Source organism: Panthera onca, chromosome B1, assembly GCF_046562875.1.
Source record: "Panthera onca isolate mPanOnc1 chromosome B1, mPanOnc1 haplotype 2, whole genome shotgun sequence".
Classification (NCBI taxonomy): domain Eukaryota; kingdom Metazoa; phylum Chordata; class Mammalia; order Carnivora; family Felidae; genus Panthera; species Panthera onca.
In genome coordinates, this window is record NC_138342.1 from 159,904,032 (window position 1) to 159,930,602 (window position 26,571).

Here is a 26,571-nt window from a genome sequence, read left to right on the forward strand (position 1 = left end):
GCGTGTGTGCACGTGTGCACGTGAGTGCCTGCGCCTATGTATTTCACTCTCAGGGACAGGATGGGTGACAACAAAAATGACAATTAATTTCTCCAGGATTTGCGTAGTGAGGGGAAAAAGACCAGAGTGGAAGGCAGGAGCCGGGTGCCTCAGTTTCCCTGTGTGGCCATGATGGCCCACTCCACCTGGTCTCTCGACCAGAAGTAGGTTGAGGTTATGTGAGATCACAAATGGGAAAGTGCTCTGAGCACTTGGAAAGACATGCACACAGCCTAGGGGATTATTAGGATAATTACCACTATTATTATATCATCATGACCAGTATCATTATCATGCCTCTTAATGTCTGAGATTTTTCACCTGGGATAATCTCACTCACTTGCAAGGTCAGTGCAGTTCCTGACGATGCCAGGCTCCAAACGCAAGGATAAATGGCGAGCTTGGTTCTTTTCCTTCTCAGGAAGAATGCCCACAGAACACCTTCCTGGGCCCGGAGAAAGGAAGTCGTCCCACCTGATGCCTCAGACTCCATGCTGCTGGTGGAAAAGGACTCAGCCACCAACAAACGTCAGCACGTGTGCTGTAAGGGGACAGAAGGGCCAAGTGTCAGTCCCCTTCCCTCCCCCAGAGAGCAAGGCAGGTGGGAGGACTGGGGACAGTGGCTGCTGCCCCTCCCTCCCCCAGCCCTCCTGGATCTCTGTGAAAAGCCTAGCTCCCCACTCTGGGGACAGGACAAAGATGCATGGAGCAGGTTGGATCCTCAAAAACATAACAAGGTGGAGCAGGTCCCCTTGGATGCCCGTGCCTCTCCTCCCCCTGATCCCAGCCCCACTCCCTTTCCACAGAATACTTCATTGCTTTCAGCAGAGCCATCCAATCCCTAGTGAGAGGGAGTGTCACCCTTCAGAGGAGGTGTTTGCATTTTAGCAGGAGTTTCTAGGAACTTATGAAGCAAAGGGCCTTCCATCAGTCAACATGGAAAGACATGAAAAGGAGGGGGAACAGACAGGGCAGAGAGAGCATGCTTCACACTTCCCAAAGCAAATCACGCCTGCTCCTGATGCCCATGAGACATCTGGGAGGCAGACAGATGGACCAGAGCTGGGGGGGGGGGGGGGGGTGGTTCTTGGGAAAGTGACACTGAGGGGGCCAGCCTGCTAGTCCCCCAACCCTGACCTGAGGCAGCAGGAGGGAAGACCCCATTATAGGGCAGTGAGTCTCACACTTACCCATGGAAGCAAGTCCCCATCCCCCAGCGCCTTTCCCCTCCTCTCTGAGGACAACAGTATTAAGCCCACTACAACTCCTTAGGAAGTGGGAGAGAGAGGCAGTAGGAATACAGAGAACTACAGCTTTATTTGGTATCGCCCAACTTTGCAGGACAGACAGACAAACAGATGAGCTAGCAGTGCAATAATCCAGTGAGAGAGAGGGACAGAACAGGAGAACACACATGCATGCGCACCAACACACACACACACACACACACACACACCAGTGCAGTAGCAGCAGCCCCGCCCCTGGGGCACCTTCCCAGAGCTCTGAATGCCTAACCCACCACATCTCCCCCCCCACCCTACCCCCGACCCCAAGCCAACCCCACCCCCACGTAGTCAGTCTTTGGGGAAAGCTGCATCAGGGACCTCGGCTGGGTTCTTTCTACAGCACTGCCCCCTTTCCCCAGGGGAAAAAAATTTCAGATAATTTTCTGACTATGAATAACATTTCCTGCCATGTCAAACTAAGATAATTATGGAGCTTACCAAATCGCAGGATCCCTGATTAACAGACCCGGGACAGGGAAGTCTGGGAAGTTCAGGAACCCCGCAGACTGGGAAAGCGAGGGCCAGGCTCCTGGGACTGGTGTGGCACCCGCTGCCTCCCGCAGCAGCCCTGCGAGGAGAGAGCAGACGTGTCTCCATCGGTCTGCACCTGAGAGCCTCCCTCTCCCTCCTGCTCCCTCCTCTCCCCAGTGGAAATAGAATTTGCATCAGTGAGCCAGAGGCGCCCCATACTTCTGGCCAAGGGAGCCCACCCTGGAACGCCCCTCCAACTGCACAGACCCACCCAAGCTTTTTTTGGAACTAAAAGACCTGGCTTTGCCCCCCCTCCCCCATGTGAGCACCCCTGCACCCTCTCCCACTAAGCACACATAACAAGCAAAGAAACTTGACACTGTAACCGACAGGAGCCATCGTTTGGGAGCTGTCAGACGTGATGTCTCAGAGACCCGGGATCCGAGGGCCCTTCCCCCTGTACAGCCTGAGATATTTAATAAAGTAAAGCCCTCAGGATCAAGAGGCTGCAATCCCTCCCATTCCTTCCTACGGCTCGCGCTGGAGTTCTTTAAAGCCTGCCTCGCGTCTGTCTCTCTCTCCAGAAAGCCTTTCATGCCGCCTCGCCAGACTGACATTTTGACAAGTTGCCACGAGTGACATCTGATTTGTACAAATTTCAAGACTAATAAATCTACCTGTCAAAGCGGAAACTTTAAAAGGAGCTAAGCCCAGCGGGTATAGTTTAACAGAACTCAAGTTGATGAAACTGTAGGATGGAGAAATTATATCTGTCACAATCCACCCACATTAGTTCTGCAGAAATGTTGGCAACTGAAACAAACGTCTTTCACGGGCGTTACCGAAAAAAAAAATTTTTTTCTAATAAAAATGTTTTAATTGAAATAGGAGATTAATACCATGAGTAACAAGTAACAGTTCTATTTGTAAACTAACAAATTTTATTTATTTAATTTTTAATTTTGTTGCAGATGTGAGAAATGTCTCCCCTCCCACCTCTGAAGCTGTCTCCCTGGAATCTGGACTTTCCATTCAAGCCGGGGCCCATCAATCACGCTGCAGCTCCCCAGCTCGCTGGCTCTTGGGGTGAAGGGGGGCTGAGCACAGCGTGCAGAGCTGAGGCAGCCCCACTGCCCACAGCCCTGGGTCCTGGCCGGGCCGCCTGGCTCTCTGTTCCCGCATCTGGGCGGGTGCAGGGCGCTGAATCCCTTCCCCCGCTGCTCTCCAGTCTTGACCTGGAGCCCGAAGTCTGGCCCCCATTCTGGGCTCTGCTGTGGGATTTTTGTTTTAAGGATGTGAATGTTGCTGCGCGGAGAAAGTTATGTCTGGCTAACTTTTTACTTTATTTTGTTTTATTTTTATCTTATCTTCCCTTCCTGTTTCTGACAAGTCCACTTTTGCCCTGAATCATCATGTCACAGATGGAGGAGCCAGAATTCATAGATCGGGGTGGGGGTGGGGGGGGATGGAGAAACCAGGGGCGGGTGGGGAGGCCCTTCATGCCTAGAGAATCAGAGAACATGAATGCATCCGAAGCAGAATCCCTCGTGTTCTCTGTCCTTCCCTCGCCTCCTTCACCCCCGGAGTCAGAGAGAAGGCTACATGGCTCTAGCTCCTAGAAGTGGCCTCCAGTAGCCCTTAGGGGTGAGCTGTTTTCTATTTGATGGCAGCCGTCACCTCCAGATAATTGTTACTATGACTGCTGTCTTTTCTCCTGGGAGTTCAAAACAGGATCTCTTTTGCCCTCTCACTCATATGGTTAAGAAGCAAGTAGGCGGGACAGAAAGGATCTTTGTTCTCAAGTTCAGCCAGGGGCAGTGGGCTGAGGTCACCCAGCTTTGCAGGATGGAACCCCGCACTTGAGGGTGGGGCCAGGCCCCCGCTAGGAGACCACATGGTCCTTCTACTTCCTCTGCACGTGGGCTGCCTCCTCCCTCCAATTCCAGAGCTTCTGTTTGGTATTTATTTGGCTGGGACAACATCTAGAAGCTAACACCTTCTTTCATATTTCTTGGCCCGCTCTAGGAACTCGGCGTGTGGAGCTGGTGATAATCAGGATAATGATGCTACAGCTGAGGAGTGTGAGGCTGGGTCAAGACTCGGGGGGGGGGGGGGGGGGGGGTGAGGGGGACGGGTCAGGTGGCAATCAGGGATGATGCCACAGACCCAAAGCAGCAACGCCAATCTGTCTGCCCTGAACTGGGGCGGCCCCTAGTTCTACCCAAGTCTTTTTCCCTATCCATCAGATACTTGCTAAGCAGATCCCATGTACAAGATGCTCTGTTCTGCACCACGTGAGTTACAGAGGAGTGCAAAACATGATCCTTGCCCCAAAGGCGTTTGCAGTCCATATGGGGTGATGTAACAAGATGACATAACCACATAGATCCTGATCAAGAACAGAGTGATTTCAAGTATGAAAAGAAAGCATGGCCGGCGAAGGTGCCAGACCCAGCCCTGCCACTCACTGGCTGTGGGACTGGGGTAAGAGCTTCCCCCTCTCTAAAATAAGGATGACAAGATGACACGAAGGCCCCTGGGTTTTCCCTGGGTTTTTGAGAAGAGGCGTTGCAAGATCATATATGTGAAAGCTCTTGGTAAACAGTGGAGAGCCTTCACCAAAGGATCAGGTTATGAGCCGGCCTGAACACAGCCAAGGAAGGAGTAAATGAACACGCGAATGGAGACACCGGCTGTGTCTCTGAGGACAGGATGGAATTCAGCCGTGTCCCGCTCCCCCTGGGCCTAAGGCACCCACAGCCTGAACCACGTTTCCCAGCCTCCGTCCGCCGCGACTCCGGGGGCCAGATCGGTCCCATCAGAAGCAGGCGAGGCTGACGCACCCAGCAAGCCAAGCCACAGAGTTAGGAACTGCTGGGCTGGGTTTTCTGCTGAGACAGTTGCTTTCTCTCTCTTTTCCCTCAGCAAGATGGTCCCTCCAGGGAAAGGTTCAACTATGCCAAATGTGACTAATAAAAAAAAAAAAAAATTGTTTAAAGGGTTTTTCTCTAGAATAAACACTTCACTTTCTATTTTATTGGATTAGCGTTTGCTAACGTCCAAAGTTTCTCGCCTAGCAAATTGGAGACCATTTCCCTTCCATAATGACCTTCCTCATGTTTGGACGAGGTGAGTCAAGTCTTATGAAAGGCGGGAGGCACACGGCAGGGCAGAGGTAGCGGCCCCGAGCAGGCGCACAGGACGGACACCCACACTCTGTCAAGGGGCCGCCTTCCCCTTGCAAAGGGAGGCAGGACGCTTTGCCCCCCGGACACAGCCAGTCCCTGGTGCAGCTCCCTACCCCATTGCCTCCGGTCTGGGGTCCATTACCCACACGGCAGGAGGAACTTCACTTTGAGAGGAGAACGAGGCCCGTCTCATCTACTACCTCCAGGCAGCATTTGGGGTTTTACAACCAAAGAGAAAAGAAAAAGAAAGAAAAAAAAAATCCTGAACTGTTTTTCAAATGTTCTGGGTCTTGGCAAACCCCAAAATGCCTTTTGCCAAATGCTTTTTCCCTTAATTTTCAAACCTCGGGTGTATTTCCAGAACAATCCAATCCATCTGCTTCTGATTCATTTACACTTAACTCATTAGGAGGCTGTTGCGTAAGGAGCGGTTTGACGTCCCCAAGATCCCCGGGTGAGGGATTCTTCTTCCCCCTTTGAATCCGAGGGAGGCATCCTGCCAGCTGGGCATGGAGCACAAACCCCCCGAAAAACAGAAAGCCTGGCTTGAAACCCCACGTCCCCAGGATGAGACTAAGGTTCTCCTCTGTCCCACCCATCACTCATCCTGCTGCGCTCTTCCCATCAGATTATCACCATTATTGCTGTTATTGTCGTTAAGGATACAACAAATGGCCACATATTACGGTGAAAGGCTTTGCATCGTACTCCGCAGCGTGCTAGTCTCCATTCATACACCCTTGACTCATCTGTTGAGACCTTGAACGAACGCTCCCAACCAATGGTGAGCTACCAGCCGGGCCATGGGTGGGGTGTCAGATACAAGACTTAACATCTAAGCACCAACCCCAGCCTCGCCTGTCTTCTGCGAGGGCTGGGAGCTCTACCAGGAAGCCCCAGAGAAGAGAGGTGGGTAAGGAGCAGCTTCAAAGGGCAGAAAGCAAGGCTGGAGAATGTGGGGACGACCCAGAGGAAAGCACAGAGAGAGAGGCTGCTGGTGTCCAGAGATGTGAATGGCTGCCCATCCTGAGCTATGAGCTTCTGCTGCACCACAGGGATTTCCCTTGCTTTACCAGAGAAGAGGCTCTTCCGTTCCACTTTCCATTCTTTATTATCATGCTCACATCCACCTTTACTCAACAAACTTAACTGAAAAAGAATGTATGGAGTGCCTCTTACGTGTTCACCTCTGCCCTGTGCCGGGAACCACAGGGGACTGACTTTCCCTTGAGAATTTGCAGCCCATCGCCGGGGGGACAGGGGGAGCTTTTCGTTGTTCGTGACAGTAGATCTTTAGAAGACAGCCCTTGGCCAAACGAGCAAGGCACAGAGAGAGCATAAGAGCTGTCCACTGAGGAGAGAGATCTCATGAGTTGGACCAGTCAGAACAACTCCACAGAGGAGGACTGTTTCAGATGGGCCAGCATGGGAGATTAGTGTTGGGCTAGGTGGAAAGGAAGAGAGGGTTCCTGGAGGAGGAAATAGGGATGAAGGCTGATTTATGGCAAAGAACATGGCATGCTTGTAGGGCAGTAAGAGCAGCCATGTTGAGAAACAGACGCAGATAAGAAAGTAGGGTGTAGGAGATTCAGCTTAAAATCTGGATTTAATATCAAAGGGCAAGAGTGAGTCACCGGAAGGTTTTGAGCAAGGAAGTGTGATGGAGAGAGCAGTGTTCAGGGGAACAATCTAGTGATAATGTACGAGGTAGACTGGTGTGGAGAAAGAGTGTAGGCAGGAGACCAGTCGGAGTCTGTTGCAATAATTTAGGCATGTCATGACAGGGCTCTAGAACAGTGTGGTGGCAGTGAGCGAGGATTAAAAAAAAAAAAAAAAAGAACAAATATTACAAAGATCAAATCAATTGGACTTGATGATTCAGTGGCTGGAGGACCTTGAAAAGGCGGGGGGACGGGGAGGGGGAGCAGTTAAGAGAACACAGAAACCCAGGAGTTTATCAAGTGAGGAAAGAACATTCTCCACACAGATGGCATGCATGTAGGAGTTAACATGTGCCAGGCACTGTGCTAAGTGCCTCCCGTGAACTACCTCACCATCGTCACCACAAAACGGGAGAGAGGGTGCTGTCATTATCCTTGTTGTGCTGATGAGAAGCTGGGACCCAGAAAGGTTTATTAGTTTAGCCAAATCCACACTGAAGGGGTGGGGACTTTAACATTTAACCACGGGAATCTGCTGCCTCTTCTTCCCTAAACCAAACCTCCCTCCTGTCTAGTAAGACACTGACCCTCACACACCTCACACGCACTACAATCCATCCTGAAATGCCTTCTGTAGTGCTTTACTTACCCAAATCCGGATCAAGCCTCCCTCACCTCCTTACAGACACTTGTCACCACCTCAGCTTCCACGACCTTCTCTCTTTACCACCTCCTATAAGATGTCTTGTCAGAACCAAAGCCCTGAGCATCTAATCTCACACCTTTTTCTGTTGCCTTAGTCGGTTCCTATGTTCACCTATTTCCCGGTTTGGGGGGCTTGGCGGTGGAGCTGAGCCTGAGTCCCAGCCTTGCTTCTGAACTAGTTGAGTCGCCCTGGGCAAGTTACTCAACCCCTTTAAGTCTGTTTCCCTAGCTGTCAGTTGGAGATAAAAGGGTTACTGTCTGGATTATGTGACAGAACGCCTGGCGCATAAAAGACACTCAGTGAATGATATCTATCAATATTATTACTGGTGTTTTCCTTAATAATCTCACGACGCGCAACATTATATCCAAAGTATTAGATATAGTAGGTGCTCTGTGAATATTCTTCCGCTTAATTTCTCCACCATTTCAACAGCTACGTACAACATGTCAGTGTTCACTCCTTACAGTCTTAAGATCATTACACGTATTTCGCCACATTTTAGACAAATGCATGGGATGAGGGATCCTGTCGTGACATGCTTTTGATGGAGCATCTCCCAACCGGTTCCAGACAACCACAGCAGAGACTAAGGCATGTAAGCCTCCCCTTCTCCTCCCACCCAGGGGATGCGGGACTCGGCCCAGCTGACAGCTGGGCTGGTCCGGGCAGAACCAGGACCCTGCCCCAAACACTGCCCTCTGAGCCCCCCATAGCCTCAGCCCAAGACCACTCCATGAGAGGAGGGACTCCTCCTTCTCGGCCCCACTATGTCCTCCCTGCTTTCCTTCTTGCCACCTAGAAGGCCAGTGTCAGGGCCCCCGTGGCCGCTCAGAGCGCCTCCCCAAGAAGACTGCCCGAGTCTTCCTCTCTCGTCCCCCAAGAACGCCATCAAACTCTGCTCTCTCCAGCGAATGCCTGACAGACTATAAGAACTTTGCCTATGAGAGCAAAAGAGGGCACAGCCTTAACTCTCCCCCCAAAAATGACCAATGCAGAAAAGAGGCGACTAGATGAATCTGAGGGGCCACTGGCATTTCAGTGGCAGATGTCGTAAGCAAACACCCTACCCTTGTTTTGCGTTCATTCATTCATTCATTCATTCACACACTCACATACCCTGACAAATCTCAACAAGCAACCCTTGCACAGGATAGACGTGGACACAGAGATTTAAAAGCCAAGGTGGGGGCGCCTGGGTGGCGCAGTCGGTTAAGCGTCCAACTTCAGCCAGGTCACGATCTCGCGGTCCGTGAGTTCGAGCCCCGCGTCAGGCTCTGGGCTGATGGCTCGGAGCCTGGAGCCTGTTTCCGATTCTGTGTCTCCCTCTCTCTCTGCCCCTCCCCGTTCATGCTCTGTCTCTCTCTGTCCCAAAAATAAATAAAAAACGTTGAAAAAAAAAAATTTTAAAAGCCAAGGTGGAGGCCTCCAGAAGGGAGGAGCCCAGGCAGGCAGTGGGGAGCCACAAGGATCACGCCCAGGACGCGTGCCCAGGGGCACCTGCAGCCCTGCCTGCAGCAGGTGCAGCCACTTCTGACCCTTGGGAGCAAGCACTAGACTCAGACTGGGCCAGGTAGCCGTCCGCTGGCCCCCAGAGCCCCCAGAGGGCCTGGCTGCTGGGAGAGGGGAAGGTGCAGGAAGACAAAGACTGAGCCGGGATGGTGCTTAGGACACATTTCCCATGGCTCTCCAGGGAGAGGCGGCCCAGGGGGAAGGGAGGGGCAGCCTGGGGCCCTGTCTTTCACCAAGCAGGGGAATGTGGGTGGGAGAAGTGCCCCAAGGCCCCCTCACTTCTCAGCAAGAAAACCACCTCACTGGTGGGCCTGCCTCCATCAAAGTGTCTCCTGCAGTGGGGACAACAGGGCAGTGTTTAGGCTTTGTGAATTGCCTCTCAGTCTTTGGCCCAGGACTTTCCTTTCTTTCTTTTTTTTTCTTTTTCTTTTTAATGGGGATTCAAGGCCAAAAATACACGCTCTTTCACATACACGCACGCACACACACACACACACACACACACGCGCACACACTCAAAGGGAGGGCTGGCGGCAGGAGGAGTCAAACCCCAATGCGCATCTCAGGCTTTAAACATGCACAGGCTGTGCTTGGGGAAAATGTCACCGCTTGGCTGAGAGCATGGGTGGCACTGGCAGGCAGGGAGAGGCAGAGAACGGGAACCGAATTTAGGAGTGACTGGAAGGTCGACAAGGAAGAAAAGCCAACGCGCAGCACAACGTATATACATAGAAACGAGAAGCACTTCTGAGCGTGGCTCTGGCACTTGCAAGGCGGCCACAGTGACCTCTGGGCATAAAGAGCTGGCCCGTGGTCTCCTCGTGGGACGTGACACGCAGCAGGCTCCTCCCTCCTCCCGAGCCCTGGTTGCTGCTGATGCCCGTTCTCGGCACGTTGCTCTCCGACCTGTGCCCCCATCCCCAGGCCACCGCCTGCACTCGGGGCCCGTCCAGTCTCCCAAGCCCACTCCCGTGTCCACCTGAGTTCAGAAGGTTTCACCTTTCTGTGAAACGCTGATCTCCTGCTCCCTCACCATTCCCCACACCCTGGAATGTTGGATAGTTTGGGCCACATCTGATTTAGCCTTTGGTCTTTATCTGCCCTCGTTATGTGTTCTAGAGGTGCCAGTATACATCTTGTATCTCCCACTAGAAACAGCATATTCTCCAAGCTGAGGCACGGAGCCATTTGCTTGTCCTGTCTTCCGGCCACTGTGGCCCGCACGGGGTTTAGGGACAACACGGACAGATAAGGACACAGGGGGCTAACTCGATTTCAACCTCACATTACTGACCGGCCACCAAGGGCTCACATGACTAGAGAGAGTCCCCAGGCCCTGCAAAACACCTGCACACCCTCCTCCTTTCCTCTCGTGAGCAAATGCGCTTTTCCACGTACCTTCTTCCACCCAAAGCTCTTTCGCAGGGGGCCCCTTCTTTTCCAGCTCAGTCAAATTGAAACCTCTTTGCCCGATGTCTAATTATATCCAGTGGACCAGAGTTGCCATATTGTATCAAAAGAGGTCGAAAGCTTTATACTCAAAAAACCACAGCACATGGGGGATTAAACCAGGAGAATTTAACTCGCTTAACTGTGATAAAATCTGGTTAGGGAGATTACAGCTGTGTGTACCCGAGAAGTAAATATCTCCGAGCTCTCACTAGGCCGAGAGGAAAGGAGGGCTTGTCTGGCAATTTTATCATCTTGCAGGAAGAAAAAGGAGAGGAGAAAAGGGAGAATAAAAGATGAGAGGTGATAATCTCTGAAGTTGAGCTCACTCTTGTGTTACAGCACATGGCAGAAATAGAAGATAACCACGCTGGCAGTCTCGCTGAGAGATGGTCGGCTCACTCAGGAGGGCCGCCTGCCTGCTGCTTCGGAGCCCCCCAAGGGGCGTGCATGGGGGGCACAGAGTGAGAACTGGTCCAGGCAGAGAAAAATGGGGTGGGAGGAAGAGAGATGTGCAGAGAAAAATGGGGTGGTCCAGGAAGAGAGATGTGCAACACAGAAAGGCTGTCTCATCTCCTTTCTTCCAGAATATATATAATATATATATATATAATATATGTATAACATATAGTATATTATATGTATATTATTGGAGTTGGAGGATATATATATATATATGTATATGTATATGTATATGTATATGTATATGTATATGTATATATCCTCCAACTCCAATAATCTTATACCTGGAACAAAATTTCAAACCATGAAATGAAGGGATTCTCAACCATGGGCAAGATGGCAGGATGGACGGAGGAGTGCTTTGCCCAGAAATGGGGTAGGGGAACAGGGGAATGTATGATTTGAAAAGCATGATTTATGTATGGTTTACCCCAAAATGTAAAAAAGACTAATAAATTGCTTTTGTAATATAAATGGCAGCAAGCAGTGCTCAATAAAATTTCCCTAGCTGAGGTGGCATGATTTTTAAAAAGAAATGGTTAGAAAACACTGATTCCAGGGGCTCCTGGGTGGCTCAGTCCATTTAGCGTCTGACTCTTGATCTCGGCTCAGGTCATGATCTCACACTGTCATTGAGTTCGAGCCCCATGGCCCCATGTCTGGCCTGCTTACATTACTAAGAGCCTTAGATTACATCAGAGCCTGCTTAGGATTCCTCTCTCTCTCTCTCTCTCTCTCTCTCTCTCTCTCTCTCTCTTTCTGCCCCTCCCCAGCTCACGTGCCTCTCTCTCTCTCTCTCTCTCTCTCTCATTCTCTCTCTCTCTCTCAAAAATTAATAAAAATAAACTTAAAAAAAAGAAAGAAAGATAACACTGATTCCCGTTCATCCTTCCCATTTCACAGGCCAGGACACTGAGGCCAGGAAAAATAAAGTGACTTACCCACAACCACACAACTGGTTCCCAGGAGAGCCAGGAAAAGAAATGAAATCCCAGATAGAAGAATTATTCTTGTTCCACCACTGGGCTCCTGGCATACCCCAAGAGCTTCACCCCAAAAGCATCATTCCTGGGCTCAGCCTCTGGTTGTGGCCACCCGGATCGAGTCCTCAGCATAACCCAGGGCCAGAGCCCTTGAAGGAAGGGAGGGAAGAAGGGAGGGAGGGGAAGAAGGAGGAAGGGGGAGGGAGAGAGTGCAGTGGAGGGGAAAGGAGGAAGGAGAGGGAGGGAGGGAGGGGGAGGGAGGGGGAAGAAAAAAAGGGGGAGAGAGAGGAAGGGAGGGGGAAGAAGGGGGAGGAAGGGATCTTTATCGTGAGGATTCATGATATCCTGGAAAAAGCATGGGCTCCTGACATCAGGATTTGAATCATGATGCCTCAGCCTACGAGCTGGATGACTTAGAAAAGGACTTGATCGCTCTGAACCTCTATGTTCTCATCCGTAAAATGGGGCTCATTTTGTTAGTTTTTCCACCATCATTTCCAGTACTTAAAGCTACAGACTATCAGACATCCCCTGAGGTCATGTAGAGCTTACCTCATGGGCAAGAAAACTGAGGGCCAGGCCGGGGGTCCCAGGCTAGCACCTTGTCCCCAGCCCAGTGCTGCGTGGTGTGGCAGTGATAACCAGGAGCCTGGTGCCCAGCTCTGAACCTGCCTGTCAGGGATGCTCTCCAGACCCCCCTACTCACTTTAAGTGTGTAGGAAAATCACAAAACCTGTGTGATCCACTTTTGAGGGTTTCCCAGTGGTGGTGTCTCTCATAAGGAAAATTGCCCTGGCGTCTCAACAACCTTAGAGACCAGACCCTGTTCCAGGTGTCCCAAGAAAGGGCTGGAGCAATGGAATGAGAACGTTAGGTCAAACATAAGGGAAGTTGCCCTGATGAGTCACGGGTGGAAAATAATGGAGATTGTATGGGTTCCCTTTTGCTGCTATGACAAAATACCACAGGTTTTGTGGTTCAAAATAACACAAATGTATTATTCTCTTATACATCTGGAGGCCACAAGTCCAAAATGGTTCTTACAGGGCTAAAGTCAAGGCATCAGCAGAACTGTGTTCCTTTCTGGAACCTCCAGGGGAAAATCTGTTTCCGTGCCTTTTCCAGTTCTTAGAGGCTGCCTGCATTTATGGGCTTGTGGTCTCCTCCATCTTCAAAGCCAGCAATGTCCGCTAGTCTTTTCCACATCACATCACTGACTCTGAGTCCCCATCTCCTTCTTTCACTTATAGGGACCCTTGGGACTCCTTTGGACCCACCCAGATAAGGTCAGCCCATCTGCAGCCTTCACTCCCCTTGGCCATGTAACATAACCTGTACACAAGCTGCAGAGATGAGCATGGGGACCTAATCGTGAGGGGTCCATTATCCACAACACCCAAACCTCATCATCACTCTCCTCCCTGCCAGGGTGACAGAAGGCACTGTCAGCTAATCGCAACACTCACTCCTGCCTCAGAACCCTTCTTTTTTTTTTTTTTTTTAAACATTTATTTATTTTTGAGACAGAGAGAGACAAAGCATGAACGGGGGAGGGTCAGAGAGAGAGGGAGACACAGAATCTGAAACAGGCTCCAGGCTCTGAGCTGTCAGCACAGAGCCTGACACGGGGCTTGAACTCACAGACCGCGAGATCGTGACCTGAGCTGAAGTCGGCCGCTTAACTGACTGAGCCACCCAGGCGCCCGGGAACCCTTCTTAACCATTCTTCTGGCATTGGGCGTCAACCAACTGGACTTGAGCTAGAAGCAAAGTCTACTTGCTAGCCCTGACTACAGATGTAAACTCTAGAGGAAGGGCAAGATGGTTTCTGAAGTACTGATATCTGCAGGCCATCCCAGAGTTTTGGTCCCAACAAAAGACGGACACTCCCCGACTGCAACTCTTCCTTCCCGTTTCCAACACCCAAGCGAGTCCGCTGGCTACGTGGATCCCTCTCTGCTCTCCCTCTGGGACCTCAGCTGATGGCAGGACATTTTCCCGGTCAGGTCTTCTGGGGGATTTTCTGTCTGAGGACTCAACTGTCCCAAGTGACCCCCTTGTTTTAGGGTCACCGGCCCATCCTCTTCAGTCTCTTTCCAGATCTGCCGAGAGCGACCCGCAAAGCCCTTATTCCTCACAGGGAAGAAAATGTTCTTTCCACAATATCCTCCTCACAGAAATGTGCTGGCATTGCCCCCTGGGACTGCCCCACCAAACTGGTTTGCACAGTGAAAAACTAGATCTGTTTCCCTTAAAACCAAATGCGTCTCACAACCGCAGGACAAAGTTGTGCCGTGCCTGGCCAAGAGAACATGCGTTTGTGCAAATGTTCCAAGTCCCTGACTCAGATTTGAACTCCATTTTGTTGAAATGGAGAGGAAAGTATGGTTATGTGACCTGGGGGCGGTCCTCGCTCTTCTACTGGCTGGGAACACAGAGCTGGGGCAGGTCCCTTCAAGTCTATATGAGCCTTCATTTCATCTAGTCAAAAAAGGAAAGTTGGGCCATCTTAATTCTAGGATTTCTTTAAATTCTCATAGCAAACAGTTTTGGCTCTCACAGCCTGGAGTGGTTCCAAAAGAGAGTAATGAGAACAGTGGGGGACTCAGAACCATGGGTCTGAAAAGTAACAGAGGACATTGGGGTGTTCAACCAGGAAAAGAGAAGCTGGCAGGTGGGACCCAGGCCCCCCCGCTTTCCCTGCCTACAGCCTATTTGTATTAGTAACAATGACTTAACTTTTACTGGCTCACTCAGGGTATCAGCCCCTCCATAATTAACCCCCAATATGTCTAGGGGTTGCCTCATGTATGCACAAGACACACACACAATTTTCCGGCCATAGACCATTTTGTTCCCTTTGGCCTGCTCTAGACCCTCTACCAGGACACTGGTCACCTCTTGTTAGGTCTTGCTGTCCCACAGGGGCTAGAGGCCCCCCGAGGCCAAAGAACGGTGGGGTTCCGTGACGTGGTAAAGGAGAGAGCCTCTGCACCACCTCCCCCCCATTGTGTGTTTGACTCTAAAGGCGAATCCCAAAGCTGGTTTCCCAGTGACTACCACGTGTCAGTTCACACCGTGGTTTCCATATGTACATATAGCCCCTTTGCTCTCCACAGGTTTTGTGAAGAAGCCCGATGGGGCCTGAGATGCGAACCAAACCCAGTTGTGAGCCATTCACCAGACCATGCTCAGAATTATGCCCGCCCTGCTGCAATCAAAGCTCGGTTACCAGGCCAGCTGTTTGTGCTAGTTCCTTCTTCCTCCGCGATGAGCTCCTTCCCAGGAGGCTCCCTTTGCACAGGCCCACCCTGGCAGTTCACCAGGCCTGCTCAGACATGCCTGACCAGGCCTGGGCTCAGGCTGGGACTCCCCATGCACTTCATGTACGCCAGCCTGCCACGGGGGAGAGGCACTGCCCTTATGCTTCCCAGCCACAAGGAGACCGATACTGGAAGCTACAAAGAGACAGAAATTTTCCTTCTGTGTTGAGCCAAAAATCTAATGGATCTGTCAGTAGGTGTAATGAAATTTCTCAGGTGGTCATGAGCGTTCTGTCACGTGAACTATTGAAGTCAGACGGTGCCCCAACAGGGATGTCATTAAGAAGATGCCCCGAGTGTCAGACATTGCCCCGGAAACCTGTACATCCATCATCTTTCACTAGATAGTTCTGGCTGGGAGAGCACCTCCCGAAATGTCCTAGAAAAAAAAAAGGTGCCAGGCTGAGCAAGTTGGTTTCGTTGCCTGGGGAGGATACCCATCCCGAATTCCTCTTCAGACTCTAGCTTTCAAGGTTGAGACCCTCCTATCTGCATATGGAAGAGGTCTGCAGAATGACCTTCTCCCACCCAAGTACGAACCAGGCCCGACTGTAGCCGTGACCCTCTGCAAACTGCAAGGATGTGCCCACGTGATCGAGTCCAGGAAGACCAATTTGGGGGGCGGGTATCAAGTTCACTCAGGAAGAAAGAGAACTCGGGGAGCACATTAGCTACCCTCGAACGTACTAGGGGCACAAAGCAGAAGTACATTCATATCTTCAGCCTCGGATAGGAAAAGCGAACGCTGGATTGGAGTCAAAAGACGAGATTGGGCCGTAGCTCTCCCTTGTGCCCAAACTGTGGGATTTCGGGTAAGTCGTGCGCACTCAAAGCCTCTATTTCTTCAACATGCACGTCGTAAGACCGTTGTGATGAACTGAGATAATGCTGTGACAGCACGCTGTGCACGCATTGGTATTCCCCAGCCTGGCTTTCCATGTGTCTTATTCAGCTGTCTACAGCCAGCGCCCGGATCCCTACCTGGTACAACATCCCGGTGTTCAATAAACGTCCATTGAATTCTCCTCTGGAGAAACATCTCAGAAGGCAATCCATAGTTAAAGGTTCTGGGGAAGCTACATCCATCTTTAACTGAGGCAAGACCTATCGAACAGCCAGAGCAGCCTACGAGACTGATTCAGAGGCAGAGAGCTCTGCCCCGTGGAGGTGTTCAACCCCAGGAGGCCTGCCAGATGTCAGAAGCGCTCTAGAATGATCTCTCCCTACAGAATGTGGGTGGTAAGCGTGGCAAAGCCACATCAAGCTGTAGCTGCCTCACTGGACAGCCGCCTCACTCACCAGCTCACGCACCTGAATGTGGGTGGTAAGCGTGGCAAAGCCACATCAAGCTGTAGCTGCCTCACCGGACAGCCGCCTCACTCACCAGCTCACGCACCTGCCGCACGCCCCAGCCCCTTAGCACATACGTGTCAAACGCAGGCCTCACCACATAGCAAGTCACCGTGTGCCAGGCAGCTCCGAGGCACTCACAAAAGACTGGCAATGTGAAGACCGCTCGTGCCAAGGCTTTGTGGAAAACCATCTTCTCTCCCTAGACCTCCAAATCCAATACTACAACATGGCACTCTTCGCTTATGTATCGGTACCAGATAAGCGCTGGATTCACTCACTCGCTCAACGAGCATTGATTTAGCACCTAATCTATGACACGTGCTGCCAAGGGGGCGGGGTGGCCAAATTCGGGATGACAGCAAGTGTAGGGTATAGCATGCACTAAAACAGATCCGCCCTGCCTCAGGGAGCATTCCTATCTGTCCAGGAGACAGATGTGAGGCAATAACCAAACAAATAAACGCATAATTGCAAACCGTGGTCTGCCATGAAGGAAAGGTAAAGGAGATGTTGAGGGACTCTAAGGGTGCCACAGTCAGAAGAGGCTTCTCTGGAAAAGCGACGTTGACCTCAGCCTGGAAGCTGAGTCCAGGAAAACCGGCTGAAGAGCAGAAAGCAGGAGCAGCGTTTGTGAAGGCCTGAGGCAAGAACACGACTAAGACAGTCCAAGGGCTGAGGGAAGGTGCGCATAGCTGGGAACAGTGAGCAAGCAAGCCAGAGGGCCATGGGGAAAGTTTTGTCTATCTTACCCTAAATGCAAAGGAGGACCAGTAAAGGGTGTTCAGCAAGAACTGAGGAGATGGGATTTGTGGCTTCAAAGAAAAGTCACCCCCCTGAGGAAGGGGGGGGTGGAAGGGACTCACGAGTGGAAACAGTTGAAAAGCTATGGGATGGCTGGGGCGCGGGCTGCCTTGCACAAAAGCCACGGGCTGGGGGGGGGGGGGGGGGGGGGGGGATGGGGGTAGGTAGTACAGAGTATCGATTCTATTTGAGCTGCCCCCTACAGGGAAAGGTAAAGGAGCAGGGGAAAAACAACACTGGGCGCTCCAGGAAAATTATGGGAATAAATTTCAAGCAACCCTCAAGTCTTAGAGTCTGACGACACATAATTACAGTCAAAAGATAGATCTTAAGCCCAGATCGTTCACATAGCCCCAGGTTACTACTTAAAGAAAAAAAAAGGATAGGAGGAAATATACCAATATGTTAACAGCCGTTATCTTAGATTACAGGTGCTGTTTATATCCATCCCTGTGTGTTCCTGTTTTCCAAGGCTTCTACAGTCATGTATGTGTTTCTTTACAGCTAGAAAAAAAATCCATATATTAATTTAGGAAATGATAATGTCATCTCACTTCCTGGGTGCGTCTCCGGGAAAGATGTTCAAGGTGTCTGCTGGGATTCCATTCTCCTGTTGGGGTGGTTATCCTTCCTACAGAATAAAGAGCAAGGAGGGCTCCTGGGTGATTCAGTTGGTTAAGCATCTGGCTTTGGCTCAGGTCATGATCTCACAGTTCGTGGGTTCGAGCCCCCCATTGGGTTCTGCGCTGACAGCCTGGAGTCTGCTTTGGATTCTGTGTCTCCCTGTCTCTCTGTCCCTCCCCCACTCACTCTCTGTCTCTTAAAGATAAATAAACCCTAAAAAAAAATTTTTTTTAATAAAAACTAAAGAAAAAAAGAGCAAGAGGCATTCACAAATCACAATTATCAAATTCTCCCAAATTCTCCCACAATTATCAAATTCTCTCTACCTATAATTCCTTTCTTCACCTGCCCTGGTAACACACACGGCTCCTTTCTGGGTCTACCCCCTAACATTGCCTCCTGGCCCAGCTTCTCCACTGGCTACCTGGAACCCCACCACCCAGGCCCTGGCTCCCAGCTGCTGCCGACTGGACCAGAGATAGATATCTGACTCCAGTTATACCACCTGGATTCGCTCTCTCTGGAATCTGGAATTGACACAATGAGACTAAGTGGAGAAAGACGGTGGTCTATGAACAAAAATGCGGTCATGTGGTGTTGGGCACAGCTGTTGCAAGCCAAGGCCACGAAGAAGACAGATGCTCCAGACCTGGCCACCCACCTCGTCCCCCAGGATAGCCTGTCCCTTCTTAGACGTCTGTGAGATGACCTATTGTGTCCTTTCAGTATACCCTGGATACTTGAATTTGTTTGAGGTGTTTCTCTCCTTAGAGCCAAAGAGTTTCAGCTAGGAGATTCTCCTCGTGTTGAGCTAATAGCCCAATTTCTCATTGTTTTCAGCAGATTACATACCCTGCTGACCATTAAGCTTCTGCCCAGGGTACCTGGAGAAGGCCATGGGCAAGGGTCTCTTCCCTTCCATAGGATTCCCTCCAACTCCCCTCCAAGTCAGGCCAAGCTCCAGCTCCAAGTTGGCTATGACACCTGCACTCTGCACGGACTGAACAAACCCAGAGCAGACTGCAGCCCCCGCAAGGCCATCCTGCATCTCCATCAAGAAGCACTCAGTGCCCTGTGACCTCACGAACTTCCCGAAGGCAGAGCTTTGCCCCTTGGGGTGAAGCCCCTGCATGAGGGCCAAGGGCCCAGCAGCCACTGCCTCGAGCCAGAGGAAAGAGGGAGTTTGACAGCTCCAAGGTAAAGCCTCTTTTTATTAAGACAACACAGCAAACTCTTTTTAACCACAGCTGACATCACTCTAATAAATCACCATCATGTCTTGTGGGATAGAAAAAGCCAAAACACTGTCACATTTGATTTTGCTGGCTACTCGCGTCTCGAGAACAAACCATGTGTTTTTAATCAACAACACTTTGTTTTGCATTTCTCAGACCCCAATACTCTTTAAATAGTTGCTTTTACCAGAGGGCTATTTTAAACCCAGGGCCAGCTTCTTCGCAGAGGACATTAAGAAACAGAACACCACGTTACCGGTTCACCAGGCTTAGCCCGGGCACTTTCTCTGCTGGGATGATTATGTCTCCGGAGGTTCTATCTGTCTGTTTCAGAGGGGGGCTTTCCTCTTCCCTCTTTGGGAATTTAATTAGATGTCTTCCCAGAAAGTTGGAGTTTTTTGGTTTCTCTAACAGGCAACCCATGACTGGGTTATGGGAAAACGGCAAATTCCCAGCCAAAGGAAACAGAGAAGTCACATCTGGGACTAGGATTCCAGAGGAGGGAAAGAGGAGGTGACAGAGGAGGGGGACTGGTGGAGGGGAAAGGAGCAGTAAGATAAGATTTCCAGAACGGTACTTGTCGATTTCTGCGTGCAAGCAGGCCCCAGACTTCTTGGAGGTAGATGTGCTTGGGCAAGCCCGCTGAAGCTTGCCTGGGGCTTATCCCCTGGATTTCTGGGAATGAGCGGCACCTCAAGGCAAGAGCAACCTGTGTGCAGGAATCTTCCACTAAAAGGGGCTGCCCACCTAACTGCCCGATACACCAGGATCTCAACAGTGATTGGCAGCTGGGTTCCTCCTGCCCTGACACATGTCTCCAACGCCCGGCTTTAGAAAGACAATGAAAGGGCCTGAGACAGAAGGTCCTGACCTGAACCACAGAAACACTCTGTGCTGTTTGCTGAATAGTTAACTTAGCCCAATTGAATGATCCAACCAAAAATATAGGCGTGGCTACCATGTGGTTCTGGCGTCAGCTACCATACCTCAGCCATATGGCAAAATTCTTTTCCTTGGCGACTAGTGAAAGCCTCCAACATGGGCCAGGTTAGGCTTCCTTCTTCCATAGCTGTCCTAACCATTCATCCCTTCTTGATCAGATCATGCATGCCACGCAGGGTGGTCCCAGACCCACGTCACTACATGCATGTCAGACTCCCCACTTCTTGGATCTGAGCTGATAGTCTAACTGGAGAGGGCTCTCAATTGTTCAACAAAGTTCATTCTTTCATGAAGGGTCTTCATCAACCATAGATCGACTCTGGTTCTTCCTTTCTCCATTTATTATTCTATAAACTCATGAACTATGGTGTTAGCATACCACCGCATGGAAAACCCATTCTGTCAGGGTCCTTGGCAAAAGGGCCTGCCCCCAAACACCCCAGTCATCTGCACCTGTTGGGAGAAGGCAATAGTTTATATATGTGCCCGTCATTATGGGGGAAAAAAAATCTTCCAGACTGAGTGCTATCTGGAAGACCCTTTCCCATTACTCAGAAGCCCTTTGTTCTGGTCAGTTCTCTCTCTCATCGATGCATCCCGTCTTTCCTGGGCCAGCATCAGTAGCCGTTTACCCTCAGCCTCCTCAGCCTCACTGGGATCTGCCCCAGGAATATACTCCCCTGTGGGAATTTCATTCGGCCATGTAAGGGTCTTAAGCTTATTATTTACAGGTCCAGGTTAGAGATTACTTTTTCCAGTTGGGTATTACAAATGGATACTTAAAACTCATGACCTGGGCCCTTAATATTCCATGGCTAATGTTTCCATTCATTTGGTCGTCTTCACAGAATAAAGTAGAAAACATGAAAAGATATTAAAACACTGGAAAACATCATCTGGCTGCTGTTTATATGGGTATTGAAGACTGGGTTCAGAAGGAGGCATGTGCATGCACACATGTGTGTGTGTGTGTGTGCACGTGTGTGTGTGTGTGTTGAGGAGGACTGCAGATTCCAGAATGGTACCTGGCAGGAACACCCTTCAGCAAGCCTCTGAAGGCACCCTTCAGCTGCCTCTCAGGTGTTCACTTCCTGTGTTCACTTCTACCTGCTTCCCAGGTCTCCATCCATGGCCATGGCCAGGTGCACTGAGCTATGAGGATCAGGAAAGGATGGAGCCTTGCCACCCAAAGTGTGGTCCCTACCCAGGCATTAGCAGGCCTATCAGCAATGCACAGGTTCTGCTGCCCCACGTGTACTGATGCAGAATCTTCATTTTGTTAAGATTCCCCAGGTATTTTATATGAACATTAAATTTGAAAAGCACTATTTCTGAACCCTGGTTACACATTAGAACCACCTGGGTTTTAAGTCTACACTAATTAAATCAGAATTTCTGGAGGTGGGGCCCAGGCTTTGGAATTTTAACTAACCTTCGTCATTTCAACGGACAGCCAGGGTTGAGACCGCGGGTCTACAAGAATAATCATTTAGTGAGCATCAGCTATGTGCCAGATGTTGATTAGGAGTTTTATATAGGCCCTCTTTGTCCTCACTGCAACCATCGACGGGTAAACACTGCCCTTCCCATTTTAGTAATGGCTTGTCCCACGGCCCATGGCCCTCACATCAGAGCCGCCGTTCGAACCAGAGCCTGAGCTCCAGGCACCACGCATCTAGCCCGTGGATGGTAGCAATATCCCTACACCTGACTACCACCGACCAATGGAGAAACATCCAGGAAGCTCCAGGAAGCCCAGGCTCAAAGAATACAGTGTTTTTCTCACAAACAAGCAAATCAGGCCAAAGTGGGAAGAGCAAGATTTAAGAGACCCACCGTACAGCGGAGACCGACAGGTCAAACCGGCCATGCCCTCCCTGGAAAGGCCAGGTACCCCAGCTCACAGACCAAGAACCCTACTACCGGAGGGTGTTTCCAATGGCTCCTGCCTAGTCATATCCACAAAAGCCAAGCCAGCAGGAGAAAGGATTTCAGCTAGATTTTATGGGACATTTATGAACAAAACGTACTTATTAGTAAATAGTGCCCCAGGGAGAGTAGGTAACATGGGATCTCATTTTCTAATGCCCTCCATGAGCAAACCCTGTTTGAAATTAAAACATCCTTGCTGTCAACACGAGTGTTTAAAGGGACCCGGGCTTCTGTAATGTAAGCAGTAATTCTAATGCCTGCTGTTAATTGAAGGCTTCATCATTTACAGGGTGCTTTCACATATACTAATGTGTTTAATCCTCACAACAAGCCTGTGAGGCAAGTATTTTTTCTTATCCCATTTGATAGATGAGGAAACTGAAGTTCCAGGGCTATGAAGCGGCAGGCCCAAAGTCCAGAGCTAGTGACTGAATACAGAGCTGGACATTCATTCACAGGCAAGGCCAGTGCCTTCCAAACCACACTCAGGTCATTCAGTCAAAACTCTGATCCCACCAGAAAAACTGTCCTCCTTCACTTCTTTTTTTTTTTTTTTTTTTTTTTTGAGAGAGAGTGCGTGTGTGTGTGTGTGTGTGTGTGTGTATGCACAAGTGGGAGAGGGGCAGAAAGAGAAGGAGAGAGAGAATCCCAAGCAAGCTTCGAGATGTCAGCACAGAGCTCAACACACCATGAGATCGTGATCTGAGCCGAAACCAAGAGTCAGACACTTAACCACCTGAGCCACCCAGGTGCCCCTCTCCTTCCTTCTAGAATTCCCTTTGCAGCTGGTCTTCAGAGCCTTTGGCGTCCTATGTGCCATGTGCAGGCTGAACTCTAGGGAGACATTCTTGTTCCCATTCTTGTGTCTGAGACTTAAGGCAGCTATGAGCAGGAGTTTGCCCACCCCAAAGGAGGGCAAGGGCAGGTAAAGCTTGAAGAGCTTACACAACGCGCGCGCGCGCACACACACACACACACACACACACACACACACACACAGAGTATTTCGAGAGCAGGACATTTTCAGGGTGATGTTTTAAGCCGCCCAAAAATTCTGCTAGCAAGTCATGAGCAAAAGAAATCATGAACACTTCCAATATGGCTACCAAGTCATAAACGTCATCACCAACTTGCAAAAGATTAAGGAATCTGGGAACAAATTAGCCTGGTGTAGACAGTGACTTACGGAGAAGTCTCAGAGAGGAGTCAGAAAAGCCAACAACTTTAAATCCTGTAAAGTTTCTTAATCAAGTTACACTATTATTTGAAATTGGCAGAACACCATTGGCTTTAGTCCAAAGACATAATATATGACTTTTTTTTTTTTTTTTTGGTTTTCTTTTTTAAGGGCATTAGGGTTTTAGTTCCTTTTTTCCTTCTTCTGGAGGGTTGGGTGGGTTTTTTTTTTTTTTTTTTTTTTTTGGCAATATGTCGCTTTCTTTTCTCAAATCTGTTTCCATCCAACATGCATAAAATGGAGCCAGTTCCAGGGAGTCCTACACCTCCCTTCTCCTCATGCCCCTAGAAGAGCTCACTCCTTCATTAAACCAGCTAGCCCCATAGCCACAAGCAACATAACACAATTTTGTGCAAATGGCTGTCTGCTCTTCCTGGTTCCCCCTGACAGTTCAGCTGTCTCTACACAAAGGTGTAAGAAAGAGGGTGAAGGAACCCTCACCAAAGAATCACCCAGAGATTATGGGTGAAACTTCCCCTTCAAAGGCTGCCTCTGGTCCCCATTCCCACAGCTGACCTTCCTCCCGGAGGCTTTGTTCACGGCTCCAGACCCGCCTGGCCTTTGTGTTGCCCCCTCGCCTTCCCGTCGCCCCCCCCCACCCCCACCGCCCTGACTCTCCCAGCCTCTCCAGGGCCGCCCTCTTCCTTCTCAGGGAGCCCCCAGCCAGGCGAACAACTCCCCTCCCACAGGCCCTGAGAAACCCGGAGATCAAAGAGCTCAGCAGCAGGGCCAGGTGTCCGTCCTCCTCCACAGGCCACAATTAATCAAGCCGCCTGACTCACAAGGAGATCAAACCCGGCCCCCCGCCAGCTGTTGGTTAAAGCTGGCCTTCAAGTTGCCCTCATTAAATTTCCTCTCCCTCTCTCTTTCCCTGCTGACTCCTGTCCCGTGATCCATCTATCTCTTGGATCTTTCTCTCAGCGCTCTTCCTGTCCCTTCCTCTCTCCTTCCACCGCCTATCAGTTTTTGCTTTCCTCCATTTCCTTGCTTCCCCAACCCCGACCCCTCCATGGCCTGCCAGCCACCCCTCTCTGCTGTCTCTGCTCAAGTCACTTGGAAATCCATGGTCCCCAGACTCCCTTGCCTGGACCCCCTACTCAGCCTCTGATGTTCCAAGAGGAAGTCTGGGCCGGGCTCCAGGGGTGTCCGAGAGCAGGGTCCCTGGTCCTCACGGCCAAGGATGGTCCCAAGGCCACCCGCACTGAACTGAATTCACCTGCTGCTCTTTGCAGCAGACGCAGACCTCTCCCGCACCACACACATGTGTGCACACACACATACACACACACATACAAGCACACAGGCACATACACCCACCACGTCTGGGCTACCCTTCACTCCCCGCGTTCGGAAAGCCCCTAAGCCCTCGGAGGGAGCTTCCCAAGGCAGCCCCCACTGGGCCAACTGGTCAGCCCACACTTCAGCACAGTTTGCCGGCCTCCAGCGGGAGAACCATTTCATCCATGCACGAGAAACGGGGGACACCACCTAGAAGCTGGAAAACGGGCAGAGATCCTTTCTTTTCCTACCAGCTCTGCCCAGAATGAGGAAGGATGGAAACCTTGGATCCTGACTTCTCCTCGGCTGATGTGTTGAGAATATTTACTCCAGTTGTCTGGGGTTTGTTTTTATACACTTTTTCCTACAACAAACACTGGTGCAAAAAAAAAAAGTGAGTACGGGCTGCAGAGTACTGCCCTCTCTCTTTCCCGTCTCACTATATATACATCTATGTATTTTTTAACTTGTTTTCCATTTCAGTGGTTCTTAAAGCACACAGGCGTGAGAAAACACAGATGGAGTGGAGCAGGCAATGTTGTAGCTGTGCACAGAAGACATCACACCATGTTAGAGATTTTTAGAAGACTTGGAAGACCTCAGGATGCAGAGAGGTTTTTTGGTTTGGGGTTTTTTTTCTCTCCCCCCCCCCCACCCTTTCCTTATATAGTTGGAATCTTCTCTTGCTTCCTCTCTCAGTTCTATTTCTTTATCCCTGGCATCACCTGCTGCCTCTGGGAACACAGAGTCCCTTGGCCTGGGTGACTGGGTCACTACGGCTGCCCCGGGTTTGACCTCTGTTACCTGCCCGTGTTTCCCCAGCTGTGGCGAGGCGAGCCTGGGGGGGGGGGGGGGGGGGGGGGGAGAAGCCATCCATCACCCGGGCGGCAGCACAGGCCTGAATGGGGGCGAGAAGGGTCAGCACTGGTGCGCACTTGGGCAGGTTGGAGGGGGCGGGGGCATTACAAATTGTGAAGCTATCGGAGCCGGGCTTGATTGATGGTGCAGAAAGAGGGGCAAGATGCTGGCACCTGGGACGAGCCTGTGCTCCAGTCCTCCACCGGCTTCCTGTCGGCCCACCCCCAGCAGCCCTTTCTCCCAGCTTTCTTTTTCTTGCCTACTCACAGCCCATCAGTCAAGCCGTGCCCCGAAGCTGACCTTTTGCAGAGAACAGCCAGCCTAAAAGAACCATTTCTTTCTGAAAAAGCTCACCAAGGGATTTTATTAATGCTGGCAGGCCCACAGTCAACAGCTTGCCACCCCTGCTTCCCGTCCCGGCCGCCTGCCTCCTCCCCTGGGGGTGTCATTGGCTCTGAGCAAGAAGGGGAAGGGGCACGTGTGGCCGGATTTCTTTAGCAGCGCCCCTGTTTCTCTCTCGGCCCCAAACCCACGTCGGCCACAGGTAGGGCCCGCGGGACTAACAGTCACCTGTGGAGCCATCAGGTGTCTGCCCAGCCTGGGCTCTGGAAAGCAGCCATGGGTGTTTCCGGAAAGGCATCGTGGCCACCCCTGGGAGAACGGCGAGGATGGGCTAAAAAGTCCGGCTAGAATGGGGAGGAGGCGTGCTCGGAGGTGGGACAGGGGGTGGGTGCACGGTTGGGCACTTTCTAGCTGGCAGGGGGACCTGTCCATCTCTTCCAAGACCACACAGGTTGCCAGTCACGCCACCGTGGCGGCACAATGGAATGGAGTGGGGACATGTTGGGGCAAACGGTCATGGAAGATGTTTAATAGAATTACCATTAGGCCTCGAGTTAATGAATCACAACTGCAAGAAATCATGATAATCCAGCAGGCATTAATGACAGATTAGCTTCAAAGCTGCCATAAAAGTGCCATAATGCTTACCTAACGGCATGATTAATTCTCCCAGTACATAATGGCTTTATGGGGGAACCAGGCACCAACAGAGGCTTGACAGCCGCACCGAGATCCCCAGGGCGCCGGGGCACCCCCATCCTGCCCGGACCGCGTGGCTTCCACTCTGCCTGGAGGCAGCTGGCCCCACTGGATTGTGGGTAGGCAAGGGCAGCTGCTCTGGCTTAGCCCAGAGCCGGCCCAGGAGGGCGACGAGGAGCAGTCCCCCAGA

General features: G+C 50.9%; 1 long non-coding RNA gene across 3 annotated transcripts in view; it reads right to left on the bottom strand.

The window, feature by feature from the left end:
* LOC132691833 (uncharacterized) overlaps positions 1 to 26,571 on the bottom strand; it is an 80,999-nt gene that overhangs the window by 49,672 nt on the left and 4,756 nt on the right. For 2 of the 3 annotated variants that reach the window (XR_009616016.3, XR_009616015.3), the window contains exons 1-3: positions 2,793 to 3,102; positions 1,764 to 1,893; positions 380 to 580 (exon numbers count right to left, since the gene is read on the bottom strand). This is a non-coding gene — a long non-coding RNA (uncharacterized LOC132691833). Of the gene's footprint in view, positions 1 to 379; positions 581 to 1,763; positions 1,894 to 2,792; positions 3,103 to 26,571 lie in introns of those variants that run through there. The other variant, XR_009616017.3, reaches the window with a different exon arrangement.